The following is a 22,443-nucleotide window of genomic DNA, read 5'->3' as shown; positions in this document are numbered from 1 at the left end:
GAAAAAGTCAAGTAAAAACTCTATCGGTGTCAACTTATACAATATTCTACCTCCCCATGTCAAAATGTTAAATCAATAATTATTCAAAAAGTACCTGAAACATTTATTGATTTCCAATTGTGTTCAATCTACTGACGAATATATAGCTGTCCCACCCAGAGAAACACAAATAAACGGCGAAACAGTATAATATTCATTCTTGAGTAATAATGTACGTGTGTATATGTGACTTATTTTATTCGTATCTGTAAAGATCAATAAATATTTCTCTCCACTCTTTACCGTTCTGTACTTTCCTATTGAAAACTGGAAAAAATGGAAAGGGACGGCACCCAATGGTTTTACGTCACCAAATGAATGGTTCACAGGCAGCCAACACACGATTTTGTTTTTATTACTACGTTCCACTTATAAGAAATAAAAAATGCTAAATATACTTGTAATGATATAATAAAGGATGAAAGATAGCAGATACAATGACGATTGGCTTCAATTCGAAATTGATGCAAATATTTTATCCGCCTTTGTAGTCTGTGATATTCTGTCACAAACAATATTTGACCGTCGACCTGTTCCGTTATCTGCGGCCAAAATGAGTTCAGCACCGAACACGCCTGGTGGTTTTTACTTCTTGGAAAAGATACGTGAGATTGTACCTGGTCGGTCTATACATCGGTCGGTCAAATTCCCATATTTCTAAAAAGAAGTACACATCTCATATTCCTGACTCAACCACTTATCATACCGGATTACTTCCAAGCTAGGCCTTTTGAAACGATCTACAACCAAAAGTTTCTTCAAGATATTTTCACAGTCCTTGCTTACGTAAGAAGGGATCCGAAATTTGCCATGAAGCACTCGTTCTTTTAGCACTTGTAGTGTTGAATCGCCAAAGGGTAAAGTTCCCGTCACAAGCACGAATAGTATAACTCCCAATGACCAAACATCCACTTCGGGTCCATCATATTTTATGCGAAGAAAAATTTCGGGTGCTGCAAAATGGGTGTTGTATTTTACCTGGAATATCTAAGTTAAATCCGGTCTCGAAGAACGAAATATTGAAATTCAATGTCAGTCAAAAAAGTTTTTTTTTATTCTCTTTGTTTTAGTTACAACAACTGAACATCAAACTAAATATAATTATATACAGGGTAAATGAGAGAGTAAACAAATAATAATGAATATAAATACTGAACATTCTCTCCCGCAGTAATTGATTCGAATGAAAGAAATTACTTCAAATCTGATTATTCTCGGGAGACTTCTCTTTGAATACATCAAGTATGCAAAGTGTAGATACAGCTCGCTTGAATGTTGTTCCAGAAGCTGTAACAACATCAACCACTCTGATTTTGCCATCCTTCCCAGGGTGAACATTTGTAATTCTTCCTTTCAGCCAAATGTTTCGTGGACTATTGGAGTCATAAAATAGAACAATATCCCCTATTTTGACATTTCTTCTCTGCTGGTGCCATTTATCTCGTTTTGCTAGAGATGGTAGATATTCTTTAGCCCACCTTTGCCAAAATAAATCTGTGAGCTTTTGTGCTGCCTTCCATTTGTTCAATAAACACAAATCCCTTTCATCAGTTTCAGCACAAGGTAACGCTGAATAACAAGTTCCAATCAAAAAATGATTTGGAGTTAGAGCCTCCATATCATCTGGATCATTGGGTACATGGGTAAGTGGTCTCGAGTTCAAAATATTCTCAACTTCTGCAAATACTGTCCTTAAAACATATTCCTGGGGGTATCTTGTTGTAAGAACTTCCGACACATTTTTCTTGATAGATTTTATCAAACTCTCCCATGATCCACCCATGAAAGGAGCTAATGGCGGATTGAAAAACCATTTCACATTTTTCAGCGTACAAAATTCCTTTATTTTATTTTGGTCAAACGATTCCAAACTTTTTTGAAGTTCTCTGTCACTTCCTTTAAAATTCCCTCCATTGTCACTATACATCTCTTGCGGAAAACCTCGTCTACTACCAAATTGTCGAAAAACATGAATGAAACCATCCGTGCTCAGGTCGTGTGCAATCTCTAAGTGAATTGCTCGTGTAACCATACAAGTGAATATCACCCCATATCGCTTCTCCCGACTTCTCTTGACTGAAACTAAAAGAGGTCCAAAATAATCAACTCCAGTTTTTATAAAAGGTCTCACTGTCCGTTCTATTCTACATGTTGGAAGCTGTCCCATAATCGGAGGTTTCGGCAAGGATTTCCTGTTCTTACACTTTTGGCAGTTTGTCCAGCAACTGCGGATAGCTTGTCGCATACGTAGTATCCAAAACTTTTGTCTCATGCTATTGAATACAGTGTCTTGTCCATGGTGATTGAACTTCTCGTGATAATAAAATATAAGCAGTTTCGTAATTTTGTGTTTCGGGTCTAAAATTATCGGTCTTCTCACATATTCATCTAAAAGTTTGGAGTTATCTAATCTTCCACCCAATCTGATCAAGCCTTCTTCATCAAGGAAACAATCCAATGTATACAGGCGACTCGTATTTTTCACAATGCCATGAATTCTCAAAGATTTCATTTCTTCACTAAATGTTTCCTCTTGACATCTGCTAAGTAGATTTTTTTCAGCTTGATTTAATTCTGATACTTCTAATTCACCTGAAGTTTTTGCTCTTGTTTTACAATTTTGTATGAATCTATATATCCAAGCGGTTGATCTCAATAATTTTTGCCATTTAGAGAATTTATTTGGATCAGTCGTAACTACATTTCCTTTATCGTTCATATTTACATGAACCAGTACATTATTTTCTTCTAAGTCTACTTCTTGTCCATTATTATTTGTTCTGAATTTTTCTTCCACAGGCCAAAATTCTGCGGTCATGTACAAAAATTCTGGTCCCTTCAACCACCTACAGTCAGGAGAAAAATCCATCTTCGAGTACTGCTTTGTTGCTTCATCTGCCACGTTTTCTTTTGTTCCAACATATCTCCAATCACAAGTATTCGTGAGCTCTTGAATTTCTCCCAAACGTTGCGCTACGAACATTTTGAAGCGTCGAGCTTCCGATCGAATCCAATATAATACTGTTTTCGAGTCAGTCCAATATATTGTATCATCAATTTTTAAGTTCAAAACGCTTTTTAAGCTTGAACCCAGCCGTGATCCAATTAATGCTGCCTGTAGTTCAAGTCTTGGTATAGATAGTGGTTTTATTGGTGATACTCTGGTTCGTGCGTTCAAAAAACAAACTTTAATGCCATCTTTTCCAGACCATCTCAAATATGCGACACTTGCATACGCATTCTCAGAGGCATCACAGAAGATATGAAGCTGAATTTCAGAATCGGACCTATTCATTTCACAATATTGTCTTGGCAATTTAAAATCATCAACTTTCCTCAAATCTTGTATGAATTTCTCCCATTTGATAATCAAACTGTCTGGTATTTCGTCGTCCCATCCTATCTGACTTCTCCATGTTTTCTGTAATATGATTTTACCTTGTATCAAAAAGTTTGCGAGAAATCCGAGGGGATCGAAGACTGACATGACGATCTTGAGTACTTCTCGTTTTGTCGGTCTTCTGTTACCTTCCAATAAATTTTTGTCAATTTTATGGAATTTTGTTTTGAATTGAAAGATATCTTTTTTGGGGTTCCACCATATACCCAAAATTCTTTCCTCTGAAGAATTCAAATTTTCGTCAAATTTGGCCAATAGTGAGTCATCTATGTCTTGAAATAAAATCGGGTTATTGGAAATCCAATTACATATAGTGAATCCACCTTTACTATGTACATATATTACGTCCCTTATCAATTGTTTTGCCTCCTGGACATTATCTGCTCCTCCAAGATAATCATCCATATAATGATCATTGATGATGGCTTTGACCGCTTCAGGATATTCTTCTTGGAATTCTTTGGCATTTCTGTTCTTGGCCTCCTGGGCTAAACACGGGCCACACGATGAACCAAAAAATACCACATTTATTTCATATACATCTGGATCATCATCTTTTCGCATTCCTCTGTATAAAATTCTCTGTGCTGATCTGTCTTCTTTTCGGACATTCACTCTCAAAAACATTTCTTTGATGTCTGCTGAAAACGCATATCTTTTGATTCTAAAATTCAAAAGAATTGTTTGAAGTGAATTGTACAAATCCGGTCCTGTCAGCAGAAAGTCGTTTAAGGAATTACCATTACTTTTCGAAGAGGCATCAAATACGATTCGTAATTTATTGGGTTTGTTTGGATTCATGACACCGAAGTGTGGCAAATACCAGATTTTTCCGTCGTTGAGATTATCTTCTGCATTAGAAATTTTCGATAAATAATTTTTCTTAATCATATCTTCAAACTTTTCGCAATACATTCGACCAAATTCTTCATCTTTGTGCATTCTCCTTTCCGTACAAACGAGTCTTCTCATGGCATTTTTTTTACTTTCCGGTAAATGATGATTACTCTTTTTCCAAAGCAGTCCTGTTTCAAACGTGTCACCTATTCTCCGCATTGTAGAATCCATGATCTCTTGAGCTCTAATGTCTTCTCTGGATAAAGATTGTCTTGAAGTAGGAAATGATTCCATTTTCCATTGTTCTTTAATCAGGTCATGGAGAATGTCTAATTCATCTTTTTCTTTCAAATCCACAAAACAAACAAATGTATTCATATTATCATTACTATGATGTAAATTTCCGTGAACTACCCAACCTAACAATGTTTTCGTGAGTGCGGGTCCATGCCAAGGCCCCGAAATTATTTTCTTGCTTACCAACAATGGCCAATTGTCTTGACCAATCAAAATTTTAGGACGTACATCGATCATAGATTGTATTTTGTTGTCAATATAAGGATATTTCAAAGAAATCTGATCAATATCGACAGTTTGTTTTGGCAATGAAAGATTTTTGATCGTTCGAACATGCCTCAAATAAAAATTCGAATTAGAATTACACGTTTTTGACGATATTTTGAAAGTAACAATTCTTGAGTCATCCTGCTCTTCTGTCTGATTATTTGTCCATTGGATACATAAAGACTTTTGAGGACCATCAAGATCCAAATCATCAGCGAGATCTTTATCAATTAAAGTTATGGTACTAGCATCGTCCAAAAGAGCATATGTATCAATTTCTTTTTTGCCATTCGAAATAGAGACTGGTAAAATTTTCAGTAACACTCGTCTATTTGATGAAATATGACAATTGGTTTCAATATCAGTGACTTGCGAAGTAGAATTTGTTTCTCTATTCTCTTCATTTTTATGTAAAAGCTCATGATGTACTCTCTTGCATCCATCTACTGTACATATCTTTTTTCTTCTACAATTTTTCAAACCATGAAAAGGTGTCAGGCAAGAAAAACAAATTCTATTCTTTGTCGCAAAGGACCATCTTTCATCAACGGAAAACGACTTGAAAACATGACATGAAAATAAACCATGAAATTGATCTTTACAGCAAATGCATTTTTTGCTAACATATTTTGTGGCTAAAGTGATATCTTTATTTCTGTAATTTTCTTTATTAGCCTTGAATTCTGAAATTTGTGGAATTTGAAGTTGACAAGCTGCATTAGCTTTAGATCCTAACCATGAACAAAATTCAATGAGTTTATTTTTCACTGTCTTCTCAGTAATATATTCTACCCAATTCAATTCGTAAGAAGTCGGTAATTTATTCAGAAGTTCTTGTAATAGCAAAGGATTACATAAGTGTTCATTCTCCTCCAATGACTGGACAGTATATACAAAATTTTTAACTTCGTCTGAAAATGCTATCAAAATATCTAATTTGTCTTCCTTAATTATTGGAAATTTTCTCAAACGATCGAGTAATAAAGTAATAATATGTTCAGATCGACCAAATCTATTTTTTAATAATTCTATTACTTTATCAACATTTTGCGGTAGTATTAATAATGCTTGTGTTATTTTTTTGGCAGGACCTTTAAGACATTTCTGTAACCTGCTTTGATTCTCCTCATTTGAATAACCACACAAAGCAGTAGAATTTTCAAACTGGTGAATGAAATTGGGCCACTCTGTAGGATCCCCATTAAAATTCGGCAAGTCTTTCGGAACACTCTGTCTAGTCAAAATTTTCTTTATGTCATTATTGTCAATTGATTGACTAGACATTTCTCGTGAATTGAAATTTTTCCTAACGTCATTTTGACAGTTGTTTGCATTTTTAGGAGTAGGATATATTTCTGCGTTTGACAATGTAGAAAATGGTTCACATACCTGAGAACAGCAAGGCGTGTAATTTTTTGTGTCATTATTACCATTCCAAGTGAACTCGTTTACCCATTTTTGAACATTCGAACCATTGTTAATCACTGACCCTGATCCACATGATGGAGACTCATCTTCCACTGATACATCCGAAGATTCATATTCTATTTGTGACAACTTGAAGGCTAATTGTAAGTCGAGAATCTCTTGTTCTTTCTTCAATAATTTCTGCTCCAATTCTTTCTTCTTGATTTCTGTCTGAATCATCAATTCTTTTTTGACTTTTTCTGAACGGGCGCTACTAGTTTTGGACTTAATCGATTTCTTTTCTTGAATGGAACCCTGCCGTGACATTTTCTTCTTGCTGTCTGCATGTGAGTACTTACAAGTGGAGTTTTTGTCATCAATGTCATTACTCTGCTCCAACTGTAAGCCACGGGAAGAAATGTTGTCTTGTTCCCTTTCACTACTGATAGAAATCGCTTCCTTTTCCCGTTTTTCCGCTAATCTCTCGCTTCTTCGATTTTTTGACATATCTCAATAGGTTGATTCGGTAAAGGCGTAGAAGGACCAATTAATGTTGTATTTTACCTGGAATATCTAAGTTAAATCCGGTCTCGAAGGACCAATTAATGTTGTATTTTACCTGGAATATCTAAGTTAAATCCGGTCTCGAAGAACGAAATATTGAAATTCAATGTCAGTCAAAAAAGTTTTTTTTTATTCTCTTTGTTTTAGTTACAACAACTGAACATCAAACTAAATATAATTATATACAGGGTAAATGAGAGAGTAAACAAATAATAATGAATATAAATACTGAACAATGGGGACTACCGCAAAATGTATTTAATTTGTATCCTGGCGTGAATTCATTTGATAGTCCGAAGTCGGTTACTTTTATGTTCATTTCGCTGTCCAACAAAATGTTGCTATCTTTCAAGTCCCGGTGGACGATCCTCTTCTCGTGGCAGTACTCCACCGCAGAAACAATTTGTATAAACTTCACTCTGGCTTCCGACTCTTCCATCCTATCGTGGCGTTCAAGATATTTAAATAAGTCCCCTCCCGAGACGTATTCCATAACAATGCGAAAAGTTTTTTTCGTTTCAATCACATGAAACAATTTTACAATATTCGGATGGTCTAACATTCTCATTATTCTAGCCTCTCTATACAATTTCTGCATCGAATCGGACGTAAGTAGAGTCTTTTCGAAGATCTTGATCGCCACTTTCCCACCGGTGGGTTTGTGCATGGCTAGATTGACTTCTGCAAAGGCTCCCTTGCCAATGATCTCGACTGATTTGTACTTGTCAATTTTTAGATCCTTCCTTTTCATCGAGTCTTTGCCTTTCTTAGTCGATTCGTCTTCCGTCACATTTCTACGAAGTGAAGAAAAATGCCTAAATAAACTCCAAGTACACTTCATTTCGAGATTCACTTATACTTTCGCATGTACTACTTTCTCTTGAACAAGAATCCTCTTTCCACAATGGACCAAATATTTCGTACTTATACACAAACTATAATTTCATTCACACAACTCGTTGATCATATAATGAATGGTAGAAACATTTACTTTTCTACTGTGTGAACACTGTAGCACTAGAATGAATATTATGAAAACCGACCATCTACCTGTTAAGGTGCCTGAAAGTAGGTAGTGGATACCTATCTGCACAGGTACCTGAAAGTACTAACGACGCCATATTGTTCCTTCTGAGCAAAGTTCATAACAATATTATTATAATTATCGTGATTTCACGGCAGCAGTATGTTGTGATTTATCCCAAACATTCGATTATATTAGTAATGAAATACTGCTCAGAAAATTGTATCATTATGGTATTGCAATCAGGAATAGCAAACCATGTTTGGACTCATCAACACAACATCGAGTGGTCCCAAGCTGAGATCATGCACAGAGGGGAACATTGGTTTAGGATAAAATTCATATACATGTTGTCCAACAACGTATTCAGCCAAGCCAGCGTAGAAATACGCAACATATGGAAACCCATCATCAAGCGAAAAATGGCCAACTCCCGCCAAACGATCATCTCTCACTGAACCAGTGAAGCGGAAAAATGGAAAGCGGGGATTAGTAAAAGTACTCGAACGACCCATAAATAGTCATCTCTCGGAGGAATCAGTCCAGTCATCACCCGAAGACAATTGTAAATACTAACAATCGAAACGTCGTGAACTAACGTGGCTTGGAATCTCTCAACATTTTTATTTCCATTTCTTCAATTTTGATTTTTGTTCAATCGTTCTATTTTACTTGTATTTTATTTCACTATTATTTCACTTCAGGTTATTTTTGCTTAATATAATTATTATTTTCAACTATTCATTTTTAATTCTTCTTTTTTAAATGTTTCTGGGATTTCTAATCATTTTATATAATTTTTTTCAAGAAGAACACACTTTTGCTGCTTTATGTCATCTAACAAAAGCATTCGATTACGTCTCCCATTCTATTCTACTAAAAAATTAGGTGACTGAGCATAAGAGGAACCCCCCTATCTCTTTTTTTTTCATATGACAAAAAGATACCAATATGTATCGAGTGACTCGAACAATGTATCAGACTTTAAACCATTTATATGTAGAGTTCCCCAAGGCTCGGTTATAGGGCCTCTTTCATTCATCTATTATATAACAATGGATGTTTGTTGGTTGGTAAGTGATAAAGCTCTACATTGCTCAACCGATCGTGATGAAACTTGACATGAATGAGTAATTTTTCATAGAGAAGGTTTTTAGGCTATCAATTTTTCTGTAACTCACCACTAGATGGCGCTGTAGAACAATTTTTTGAAAGCACTGTCCTATAACGCTGCGCACGCCTAAGTTCGTTGATTCTGATTCTGTCAAAACATTGGAACATCAGCGATACAGCAACATAGTACTAGTAATATATATATATATAAATGATCTCTTTTCCTTCATGTCACCTCATAATTGTTTTGCTTCCGCCGATGATACTACTCTTACGACATCCGGAAAAATCAAGGATAATTTGGTGCGCGATATAAATCAAAAGAATGCTGACATATGGTTCAGAAGAAATAATCTAATGTAGAACGGAAATGAAACTCAACATATCATTTTTACCTCAAACACTTCTCGGGTCGGAGGACACGGTGTTAAACTCTTAGGCATATATCTAGATGATAATTTGAGCTGGTTAGAGTATATTGAACAACTAGCATTAAACTGTGGAAATACACATTTCTTCTTCGGAAATTGAAAGGTATAACCTCTCAACAGGCGCTATTATCAGCTAACTACGCTTTGTTCCATTCTCACATACCATATGGAAAAATTCTCTGGGGAAATAGTACTAACGCAAATAGGATATTAATGTTACAAAAAAAGGTCGTGAGGATATTAACTGGGGCTGATTTCTTAGACTCCTGTAGACCATTTGATGAAAATAATGACAGTACCTTATATTCATCTATATCAACTTCTGATAGATATTCATAAAAATGAATCAACTTTAAACAGAAATTGTGATTTCCACGATCATGAGACTAGAGAATGTGATTCGTTGGGGGACAGCAGATTCAGACTGAAAAAGTCAAGTAAAAACTCTATCGGTGTCAACTTATAAAATATTTTACCTCCCCATGTCAAAATGTTCAATCAATAATTGTTCAAAAAGTATCTGAAACATCTATTGATTTCAAATTGTGTTCAATCTACTGACGAATATATAGCTGTCCCACCCAGAGAAACACAAATAAACGGCGAAACAGTATAATATTACTTTTTTATCGACATTTTTTGGGTAATTGTTACCTTCCACAATCTGAAAAAATATAAAAATTATAATGGAGAACTTTATACAAGTGTAGAAGGGCAAACTTTTTAGTTTACCCCGATAAGTTACTGCGTAAAAATCAAAGTATTTTTCACAAAGAAAAATCTTCTATTTATCGGTAACTTGTCGTATTTAACAATTCTGCCTATCAAAAAAATTATTAAGAAATAATACTTATCTTTTACGTTTCGGAGGCCAAAATCTGCCTCCGTCTTCAGAAATGGATAAACAAAAATTGAATATATAAGCAGTTATTCCTTTTTTGATAGCTTATTTCTTTACTTCTTCGACAGATGTCAAAGAAGTTTTGAAATATAAAATTATGTATTGAACATTGGTTCAAAGTGTGTGTATTTTCTATAATGTTATCCAATTTGGTACTGAAGAGCCTTAGGGCAAGTGTCTTGAGGCGAAACATCGGTGTATACCAGTGAGGATGGCAGTGTTCTATGTAAGTGCAATTTGTTACCATTCATTTAAAGTAGAACTCATGTGAATGATATCTGATTTTTATTCCACAACGAATGTTTGAAATACAAACTGAGTAGAGAAAAGTATCTTCTGTATAATTCAGTATTCATATAGAAGTATTTGTTTCGAAAGAATTTAATTACTTTCGTATAATTCAATGTTTATATGAAAGTAGCTGTTTCAGGAGGACTTTCTTTCAGTTTGTGTCTGAAAGTTACTTCTTTGCATGATCTACACATCCATGTATAGTTACTTCCTTCTTTTCTTTGGAAGACTCCCTCATCCTTCTTTTTTTTGTATCAAGATGGAGTAGTAGAAAGCCAAAAACTTTCTTTCAATAACATCCCTTCGTTGAGATACTAATATCAAAATACTTCCAGCTGATAAAGGTAATGCCACAGTGATAATAGATACCCTCGATTATAAAAATAAATTATCTCAGTTGATTTCGAACACAACATACCGAACACATAATATAACAAAAAACGTTTACAAAAAACTAAAGGATGATCCAACTAAATCAATTGAACAAAAAATTTATAGAACATTGGCTAAATATAAAGACATGCTAACCAAAACAGAACGCACTCAACTAATTTGTCATTTTAGTAAACCTCCTCATTTCTATGGATTACCAAAAATACATAATGCTAATTTTCCTTTAAGAACAATTGTAAGTTTCATTGCATCTCCCTGTCAGAAATTAGCAAGATACCTTTTGGAAATTTTGAAACCAATTTCAGGAAACAGTAATCGTTTCCTCAGAAATACAACCCATTTCATAGATAAACTTAAAGACATAACACTCAGTGATGGTGATGTTCTGATGAGATTTGATGTTGAAAGTCTTTTCACGAATGTTCCTGTTGATAAAACTCTTCAAATTGTCAAATCCAGGTTGGAAAATGAATCAACTTTAAAACATCGAACGAAGTTGGATGTTAATTCTATATTAGAACTACAATATAGAGATGATTTCTATCAACAAGAATTTGGCATGGCTATGGGTTCCCCTTTATCTCCCATCTTAAGTAACATATATATGGAGTATTTTGAAGAATCTTTTGTTGAAACTTATCAGAATGGTCCCAAAGTTTGGTGAAGATACTTTGACGATATTTTTGCTGTTTGGAATAGAAACAATGATGACCTGAATATTTTTTTAATTATATCAACGAGCGGGAGTCGACAAAAAAATTCACAATAGAGATTGAACAAGATGTTCGACTCCCTTTCCTTGATGTAATGTTGGAGAAGTCATCAGATCACTTTGATACAAATGTTTATCGGAAGAAAACACATACAAATAGATATCTCCACTATATATCAAATCATCATGCGAGTGTTGAAAAAGGTATAATAAATGGCCTTTACAAAAGAGCTGAAATGATATGCAATTCAACCGAGAATCTCAATAAAGAAATATCATTAATTAAATCTGTTTTGGAAGATAACGCTTATACAGATTCTTTCATAAATTCAACGATAAATTCAATAGAAAATAAAGAGTCAATTAAAAACCAAACGAACATACAAACATCTTCACAAATTCAACAACATCCAACTAAACAATTACCGACTCAATATCCAACGACACCTTTTACAACTAACGTTATACCATACATTCCAAGATTATCTGGAAAAATAAGACGAATTGGAAATAGATGTTAGTACTACTTTCAAAAAAAAATACACTGAGATCTATACTCACACATACAAATCCCAACAACACTGAAGAAAAAACAAAAAATTGTATTTATAAAATACCTTGTTCTTGTGGTAAAAGTTACATTGGTGAAACCTCAAGACCATTGAAAGTGCGTGAGAATGAACATCGAGATTATATATAAAATAGACAATTGACAGGATCAGAATTATCAGAACACATTTTAAAATCAGACGGTGAACATCGGGTGGAATGGAATAGGACAAGAAAGATTACCAATGAGCCTCATTTTAAGAGACGTAAGCTAAAAGAATCAGCGTATATTCTCATGTCTGGAGAGAATTGTATCTCGAATAGCTCTTTAGAAATAGACCGTACTTGGCTACCCATTTTGAAGAAAACTTTGGATAGTGGCGAAATGGCAACAAACTGATATCGGAGAGTACCTTGTATTACATCGAATGTTTCAGTTGTCAATCAACATTATTGACATAATTTCATATTTCAAAACTTCTTTGACATCTGTCGAAGAAGTAAAGAAATGAGCTATCAAAAAAGGAATAACTGCGTATATATTCGATTTTTTTTTGTCCATTTCTGAAGACGGAGGCAGATTTTGGCCTCCGAAACGTAAAAGATAAGTATTATTTTCCAATAATTTTTTTGATAGGCAAAATTGTTAAATACGACAAGTTACTGATAAATAGAATATTTTTCTTTGTGAAAAATACTTTGATTTTCACGCAGTAACTTATTGGGGTAAACTGAAAAGTTTGCCCTTCTACACTTGTATAAAGTTCTCCATTATAATTTTTATATTTTTCCAGATTGTGGAAGGTAACAATCACCCGAAAAAGGTCGATAAAAAACTGATTTTTTTCTCCACAAAAAATGACTTTCGTTGAATAGTATAATATTCATTCTTGAGTAACAATGTACGTGTGTATATGTGACATATCTTATTTGTATCTGTAAAGATCAATAAATATTTCTCTCCACTCTTTATCTATCAAGTATTGTTGTCAAAAACAAACGTATCCAGGTCAGCTGTCTGGCTACAACCCTCATCACATGCCAGTACTTCTAAGTAAGACTGAATAACTGAAAGTAGGATTTTCCTCTACTTTTCTATTAAACCTGGAAAAATAGGAAAAGGCATGCACGGATTGTACTTACAAAAGGAATTGTTCACAGGCAGCTAACACATGATCCTGTTTTTATTACTACGTTCCACTTAATAGAAATAAAAATGCTAGATATACTTGTATTGATATAATGAAGGATGAAAGATAGCAGATACAATGACGATTGGCTTCAATTCGAAATCGATGCAAACATTTTAGACCATTCGCCGTTGTAGTCTGCGATATTCCGTCACAAACAATTTTCTAAAAAGAAGTACACATCTCATATTCCTGATTCAACCACTTATCATACCGGATTATTTCCAAGCTAGGCCTTTTGAAACGATCTACAACCAAAAGTTTCTTCAAGATATTTTCACAGTCCTTGCTTACGTAAGAAGGGATCCGGAATTTGCCATGAAGCACTCGTTCTTTTAGCACTTGTAGTGTTGAACCGCCAAAGGGTAAAGTTCCCGTCACAAGCACGAATAATATAACTCCCAATGACCAAACATCCACTTCGGGTCCATCATACTTTATGCCCATCAATATCTCGGGTGCTGTATAATGTGGACTACCGCAAAATGTAGCTAATTTGTATCCTGGGGTGAATTCACTTGATAGTCCGAAGTCGGCAACTTTTATGTTCATTTCGCTATCCAACAATATGTTGCTATCTTTCAAGTCCCGGTGGACGATCCCCTTCTCGTGGCAGTACTCCACCGCAGAGACAATTTGTATAAACTTCGCTCTGGCTTCAGACTCTTCCATCCTACCGTGGCGTTCAAGATATTTAAATAAGTCTCCTCCTGAGACGTATTCCATAACAATGCGAAAAGTTTCTTTCGTTCCAATCACGTGAAACAATTTTACAATGTTCGGATGGTCTAACATTCTCATTATTCTAGCTTCTCTATACGATTTCTGCATCGAATCGGACGTAAGTAGAGTCTTTTCGAAGACCTTGATCGCCACTTTCCTATCGGTGGGTTTGTGCATGGCTAGATTGACCTCTGCAAAGGCTCCCTTGCCAATGATCTCGAGTGATTTGTATTTGTCAATTCTTAGATCCTTCCTTTTCATCGATTCTTTGCCTTTCTTAGTCGATTCGTCTGCCGTCTCATTTCTACGAAGTGAAGAAAAATGCCTAAATAGACTCCAAGTACACTTCATTTCGAGATTCAGTTATACTTTCGTATGTACGACTTTTTCTTGAACAAGAATCCTCTTTCAACAATGGACCAAATAATAATAATAATACTCTTATACACAAACTATAATTTCATTCACACAACTGGTTGATCATATGATGAATGGTAGAAACACTAACTTTTCTACTGTGTGTACACTGTAGCACTAGAATGAATATTATGAAAACCGCCAAAGCTGGTTAGAGTATATTGAACAACTTAGCATTAAACTGTGGAAATACACATTTCTTCTTCTCACATCTCATATGGAAAAATTCTCTGGGGAAATAGTTCTAACGCAAATAGGATATTGATGTTACAAAAAAAGGTCGTGAGGATATTAACTGGGGCTGATTTCTTAGACTCCTGTAGTACCTTATATTCATCTATATCAACTTCTGATAGATATTCATAAAAATGAATCAACTTTAAACAGAAATTGTGATTTCCACGATCATGAGACTAGAGGATGTGATTCGTTGAGGGACAGCAGATTCAGACTGAAAAAGTCAAGTAAAAACTCTATCGGTGTCAACTCATACAATATTTTACCACCCCATGTCAAAATGTTAAATCAATAATTGTTCAAAAAGTATGTGAAACATCTATTGATTTCAAATTGTGTTCAATCTACTGACGAATATATAGCTGTCTCTGGATAGAGAAACACAAATAAACGGCGAAACAGTATAATATTACTTTTTTATCGACCTTTTTTGGGTAATTGTTACCTTCCACAATCTGAAAAAATATAAAAATTATAATGGAGAACTATATACAAGTGTAGAAGGGCAAACTTTTTAGTTTACCCCGATAAGTTACTGCGTGAAAATCAAAGTATTTTTCACAAAGAAAAATCTTCTATTTATCAGTAACTTGTCGTATTTAACAATTTTGCCTATCAAAAAAATCATTAAGAAATAATACTTATCTTTTACATTTCGGAGGCCAAAATCTGCCTCCGTCTTCAGAAATGGATAAAAAAAAATCGAATATATACGCAGTTATTCCTTTTTTGATAGCTTATTTCTTTACTTCTTCGACAGATGTCAAAGAAGTTTTGAAATATGAAAGTATGTCAATGTTCAAAGTGTGTGTATTTTCTATAATGTTATCCAATTTGGTATTGAAGATCCTTAGGGCAAATGTCTTAAGGCGAAACATCGGTGTATACCAGTGAGGATGGCAGTGTTCTATGTAAGTGCAATTTGTTACCATTCATTTAAAGTAGAACTCATGTGAATGATATCTGATTTTTATTCCACAACGAATGTTTGAAATACAAACTGAGTAGAGAAAAGTATCTTCTGTATAATTCAGTGTTCATATAGAAGTATTTGTTTCGAAAGATTTTTTTTTCTCTCGTGTAATTCAATGATTATATGAAAGTAGCTGTTTCGGGAGGACTTTCTTTCAGATTGTGTCTGGAAGTTACTTCTTTGCATGATATACACATCCATGTATAGAGTTACTTCCTTTCTTTCTTTGGAAGACTCCCTCATCCTTATTTTTTGTATCAAGATGGAGTAGTAGAAAGCCAAAAACTTTCTTTCAATAACATCCCTTCGTTCAGATACTAATATCAAAATACCACAGTGATAATGGATACCCTCGATTATGAAAATAAATTATCTCAGTTGATTTCGAACACAACATACCGAACACATAATATAACAACGTTTACAAAAAACTAAAGGATGATCCAACAAAATCAATTGAACAAAAAATTTATAGAACATTGGCTAAATACAAAGACATGCTAACCAAAACAGAACGCACTCAACTGATTTCTCATTTTAGTAAACCTCCTCATTTCTATGGTTTACCAAAAATACATAAAGCTAATCTTCCTTTAAGACCAATTGTAAGTTCCATTAGTTCCATTGCATCTTCCTGTCAGAATTTAGGAAGATACCTTTTGGAAATTTTGAAACCAATTTTAGGAAACAGTAATAGTTTCCTAAAAAATACAATCCATTTCATAGATAAACTTAAAGACATAACACTCAGTGATGGTGATGTTCTGATGAGATTTGATGTTGAAAGTCTTTTCACGAATGTTCCTGTTGATAAAACTCTTCAAATTGTCAAATCCAGGTTGGAAAATGACTCAACTTTAAAACATCGAACGAAGTTCGATATTAATTATATATTAGAACTACAATATAGAGATGATTTCTATCAACAAGAATTTGGCATGGCTATGGATTCCCCTTTATCTCCCATCTCAAGTAACATATATATGGAGTATTTTGAAGAATCTTTTGTTGAAACTTATCAGAATAGTCCCAAAGTTTGGTGGAGATACGTTGACGATATTTTTGCTGTTTGGAATAGAAACAATGATGACCTGAATATTTTTTGAATTATATCAACGAGCGGGAGCCGACAATAAAATTCACAATAGAGATTGAACAAGATTGTCGACTCCCTTTCCTTGATGTAATGTTGGAGAAGTCATCAGATCAATTAGATACAAATATTTATCGGAAGAAAACACATACAAATAGATATCTCCACTATACATCAAATCATCATGCGAGTGTTAAAAAAGGTATAATAAATTGCCTTTACAAAAGAGCTAAAATGATATGCAATTCAACCGAAAATCTCAATAATGAAATATCAATAATTAAATCTGTTTTGAAAGATAACGCTTATCCAGATTCTTTCATAAATTCAACGATAAATTCAATAGAAAATAAAGAGTCAATTAAAAACCAAACGAACATACAAACATCTTCACAAATTCAACAACATCCAACTGAACAATTACCGACTCAACATCCAACGACACCTTTTACAACTAACGTTATACCTTACATTCCAAGACTATCTGAAAAAATAAGACGAATTGGAAATAGATATGATGTTAGACTACTTTCAAAACAAAAAATACACTGAGATCTATACTCACACATACAAAACCCAACAACACTGAAGAAAAAACAAAAAATTGTATTTATAAAAAACCTTGTTCTTGTGGTAAAAGTTACATTGGTGAAACCTCAAGACCATTGAGAGTGCGTGAGAATGAACATCGAGATTATATAAAAAATAGACAATTGACAGGATCAAAATTATCACAACACATTTTAAAATCAGACGGTGAACATCGGGTGGAATGGAATAGGACAAGAAAGATTACCTATGAGCCTCATTCTAAGAGACGTAAGCTAAAAGAATCAGCGTATATTCTCATGTCTGGAGAGAATTGTATCTCGAATAGCTCCTTAGAAATAGACCGTACTTGGCTACCCATCTTGAAGAAAACTTTGGTTAGTGGTGAAATGGCAACAAACTGATATGGGAGAGTACCTTGTATTACATCGAATGTTTCAGTTGTCAATCAACAACATTGACATAATATCATATTTCAAAACTTCTTTGACATCTGTCGAAGAAGTAAAGAAATAAGCTATCAAAAAAGGAATAACTGCGTATATATTCGATTTTTTTTTATCCATTTCTGAAGACGGAGGCAGATTTTGGCCTCCGAAACGTAAAAGATAAGTATTATTTCTTAATTATTTTTTTGATAGGCAAAATCGTTAAATACGACAAGTTAATGATAAATAGGAGACTTCTCTTTGTGAAAAATACTTTGATTTTCACGCAGTAACTTATCGGGGTAAACTAAAAAGTTTGCCCTTCTACACTTGTATAAAGTTCTCCATTATAATTTTTATATTTTTTCAGATTGTGGAAGGTAACAATCACCCAAAAAAGGTCGATAAAAAACTGATTTTTTCCTCCACAAAAAATGACTTTCGTTGAATAGTATAATATTCACTCTTGAGTAATAATGCACGTGTGTATATGTGACATATCTTATTTGTATCTGTAAAGATCAATAAATATTTCTCTCCACTCTTTACCTATCAAGTATTGTTGTCAAAAACAAACGTATCCAGGTCAGCTGTCTGGCTACAACCCTGATCACATGCCAGTACTTTTGAGTAAGACTGAATAACTGAAAGTAGGACTTTCCTCTACTTTTCTATTAAAAACTGGAAAAAATAGGAAGAGGCATGCACGGATTGTACTTCACAAAAGGAATTGTTCACAGGCAGCCAACACATGATTTTGTTTTTATTACTACGTTCCACTTATTAGAAATAAAAAATGCTAGATATACTTGTAATGATATAATAAAGGATGAAAGATAGCAGATACAATGACGATTGGCTTCAATTCGAAATTGATGCAAATATTTTAGACCATCCGCCTTTGTAGTCTGTGATATTCTGTCACAAACAATTATTGACCGTCGACCAGTTCCGTTATCTGCGGCCAAAACTTCTTGGAAAAGATACGTGAGATTGTACCTGGTCGGACTATACATAGGACTCAAATTCCCATATTTCTAAAAAGAAGTACACATCTCATATTCCTGACTCAACCACTTATCATACCGGATTATTTTCAAGCTAGGCCTTTTGAAACGATCTACAACCAAAAGTTTCTTCAAGATATTTTCACAGTCCTTGCTTACGTAAGGAGGGATCCGTCTCCCATTCTATTCTACTGAAAAAATTAGGTGACTATGGCATAAGAGGAACCCCCTATCTCTTTTTTTCTCCATATGACAAACAGATACCAATATGTATCAATTGACTCGAACAATGTATCAGACTTGAAACCAGTTATATGTAGAGTTCCCCAAGGCTCAGTTCTGGGGCCTCTTTCATTCATAATATATATAAATGATCTCTTTTTCTTCATGTCACCTCATAATTGTTTTGCTTCCGCCGATGATACTACTCTTACGACATCCGGAAAAATCAAGGGTAATTTGATGCGCGATATAAATCAAATTAAAAAGAATGCTGACATATGGTTCGAAAGAAATAATCTAATATAGAACTAAAATGAAACTCAACACATCATTTTCACCTCAAACACTTTTTGGGTCGAAAGACACGGTGTTAAACTCTTAGGCATATATCTAGATGATAATTTGAGCTGGTTAGAGTATATTGAACAACTTAGCATTAAACTGTGGAAATACACATTTCTTCTTCGGAAATTGAAAAGTATAATCTCTCAACAGGCGCTATTATCAGCTGACTACGCTGTGTTCCATTCTCACATCTCATATGGAAAAATTCTCTGGGGAAATAGTACTGACGCAAATAGGATATTAATGTTACAAAAAAAGGTCGTGAGGATATCAACTGGGGCTGATTTCTAAGACTCCTGTAGACCGTTTGATGAAAATAATGACAGTACCTTATACTCATATCAACTTTTGAAAGATATTCATGAAAATGAATCAACTTTAAACAGAAATTATGATTTCCACGATCATGAGACTAGATCATGTGATTCGTTGTGGGACAGAAGATTCAGACTGAAAAAGTCAAGTAAAAACTCTATCGCTGTCAACTTATACAATATTCTACCTCCCCATGTCAAAATGTTAAATCAATAATTGTTCAGAAAGTATCTGAAATATCTATTGATTTCAAATTGTGTTCAATCTACTGACGAATATATAGCTGTCCCACCCAAAGAAACACAAATAAACGGCGAAACAGTATAATATTCATTCTTGAGTAATAATGTACGTGTGTATATGTGACTTATCTTATTTGTATCTGTAAAGATCAATAAGTATTTCTCTCCACTCTTTACATATCAAGTATTGTTGTCAATAACAAACGTATCCAGGACAGTTGTGTAGCTACAACCCTGATCACATGCCAGTACTTCTTAGTAAGACTGAATAACTGAAAGTAGGACTTTCCTCTACTTTTCTATTAAAAACTGGAAAAAATAGGAAGAGGCATGCACGGATTGTACTTCACAAAATGAATTGATCACAGGCAGCCAACACATGATTTTGTTTTTATTATTACGTTTCACTTATTAGAAATAAAAAATGCTAGATATACTTGTGATGATACAATAAAGGATGAAAGATAGCAGATACAATGACGATTGGCTTCAATTCGAAATTGATGCAAATATTTTAGACCATCCGCCTTTGTAGTCTGTGATATTCTGTCACAAACAATATTTGACCGTCGACCTGTTCCGTTATCTGCGGCCAAAATGAGTTCAGCACCGAACACGCCTGATGATTTTCACCTCTTGGGAAAGGTACGTGAGATTGTACCTGGTCTGTCTATACATAGGACTCAAATTTCCATATTTCCAAAAAGGGGTACACATCTCATATTCCTGATTCAACCACTTACCATACCGGATTATTTCCAAGCTAGTCCTTTTGAAACGATCTACAACCAAAAGTTTCTTCAAGATATTTTCACAGTCCTTGCTTACGTAAGAAGGGATCCGAAATTTGCCATGAACTTTACCCTTTGGCGGTTCAACACTGCAAGTGCTGAAAGAACGAGTGCTTCATGGCAAATTTCGGATCCCTTCTTACGTAAGCAAGGACTGTGAAAATATCTTCAAGAAACTTTTGGTTGTAGATCGTTTCAAAAGGCCTAGCTTGAAAATAATCCGGTATGATAAGTGGTTGAATCAGGAATATGAGATGTGTACTTCTTTTTAGGAATATGGAAATTTGAGTACTATGTATAGACCGACCAGGTACAATCTCACGTACCTTCTCCAAGAGGTAAAAATCACCAGGCGTGTTCGGTGCTGAACTGATTTTGGCCGCAGATAACGGAATAGGTTGACAGTCAAATATTGTTTGTGACAGAATATCGCAGACTACAAAGGCGGACGGTCTAAAATATTTGCATCAATTTCGAATTGGAGCCAATTGTCATTGTATCTGCTATCTTTCATCTTTTATTATATCAATACAAGTATATCTTGTATTTTCTATTTCTAATAAGTGGAACTTAGTAATAAAAACAGAATCGTGTGTTGGCTGCCTGTGAACCATTCATTTGGTGAAGTACAACCATTGAGTGCCGTTCCTTTCCATTTTTTCTAGTTTTCAATAGGAAAATACAGAACGGTGCTACTTTCAGTTATTCAGTCTTACTTAAAAGTACTGGCATGTGAACAGGGTTGTAGCCAGACAGCTGACCTGGATACGTTTGTTTCTGACAACAAGTGGAGTAAAGAGTGGAGAGAAATATTTATTGATCTTTACAGATACAAATAAGATAAATCACATATACACACGTACGTTATTACTCAAGAATGAATATTATACTGTTTCGCCGTTCATTTGTGTTTCTCTGGGTGGGACAGCTATATATTCGTCAGTATATTGAATACAATTGGAAATCAATAGATGTTTCAGATACTTTTTGAATAATTATTGATTTAACATTTTGACATGGGGAGGTAGAATATTGTATAAGTTGACAGCGATAGAGTTTTTACTTGACTTTTTCAGTCTGAATCTGCTGTTCCTCAACGAATCACATCCTCTAGTCTCATGATCGTGGAAATCACAATTTCTGTTTAAAGTTGATTCATTTTTATGAATATCTATCAAAAGTTGATATAGATGAATAGAAGGTACTGTCATTATTTCATCAAACGGTCGACAGGAGTCTAAGAAATCAGCCCCAGTTAATATCCTCACGACCTTTTTGTGTAACATTAATATCCTATTTGCTTTAGTACTATTTCCCCAGAGAATTGTTCCATATTAGATGTAAGAATGGAACAAAGCGTAGTCAGCTGATAATAGCGCCTGTTGAGAGATTATACCTTTCAATTTCCGAAGAAAAAATGTTACAGTTTAATGCTAAGTTGTTCAATATACTCTAACCAGCTCAAATTATTATCTAGATGTATGCCTAAGAGTTTAACACCGTGTCCTCCGACCCGAGAAGTGTTTGAGGTAAAAATGATGTTTTGAGTTTCATTTTCGTTCTACATTAGATTATTTCTTTCGAACCATATGTCAGCATTCTTTTTAATTTGATTTATATCGCGCACCAAATTACCCTTGATTTTTCCGGATGTCGTAAGAGTAGTATCATCGGCGGAAGCAAAAC

At 34.3% G+C, this 22,443-nt stretch overlaps 1 long non-coding RNA gene and 2 pseudogenes across 1 annotated transcript; all 3 read right to left on the bottom strand.

Moving 5' to 3' along the window:
- Window positions 1-501: 501 nt before the first annotated feature.
- Window positions 502-7,652, bottom strand: LOC141480234 (MAP/microtubule affinity-regulating kinase 3 pseudogene; annotated as a pseudogene).
- LOC141480269 (uncharacterized) lies at window positions 6,094-7,040 on the bottom strand. The gene is made up of 2 exons (XR_012464236.1): window positions 6,867-7,040; window positions 6,094-6,811 (listed from the first exon to the last, which is right to left on the bottom strand). It is a non-coding gene; the product is annotated as an uncharacterized lncRNA (long non-coding RNA).
- A 5,928-nt stretch (window positions 7,653-13,580) lies between the features above and the next one.
- Window positions 13,581-14,489, bottom strand: LOC141480233 (serine/threonine-protein kinase MARK2 pseudogene; annotated as a pseudogene).
- Between the last annotated feature and the right edge of the window lie 7,954 nt (window positions 14,490-22,443).

The sequence above is a fragment of the Leptinotarsa decemlineata genome, unplaced genomic scaffold, assembly GCF_025532065.1.
Source record: "Leptinotarsa decemlineata unplaced genomic scaffold, Ldec_3_MD MMD2_P_RNA_scaffold_7, whole genome shotgun sequence".
Lineage (NCBI taxonomy): Eukaryota > Metazoa > Arthropoda > Insecta > Coleoptera > Chrysomelidae > Leptinotarsa > Leptinotarsa decemlineata.
The sequence above is the reverse complement of the archived record's forward strand: the minus strand, read 5'-3'. Positions and strand labels throughout refer to the sequence as shown.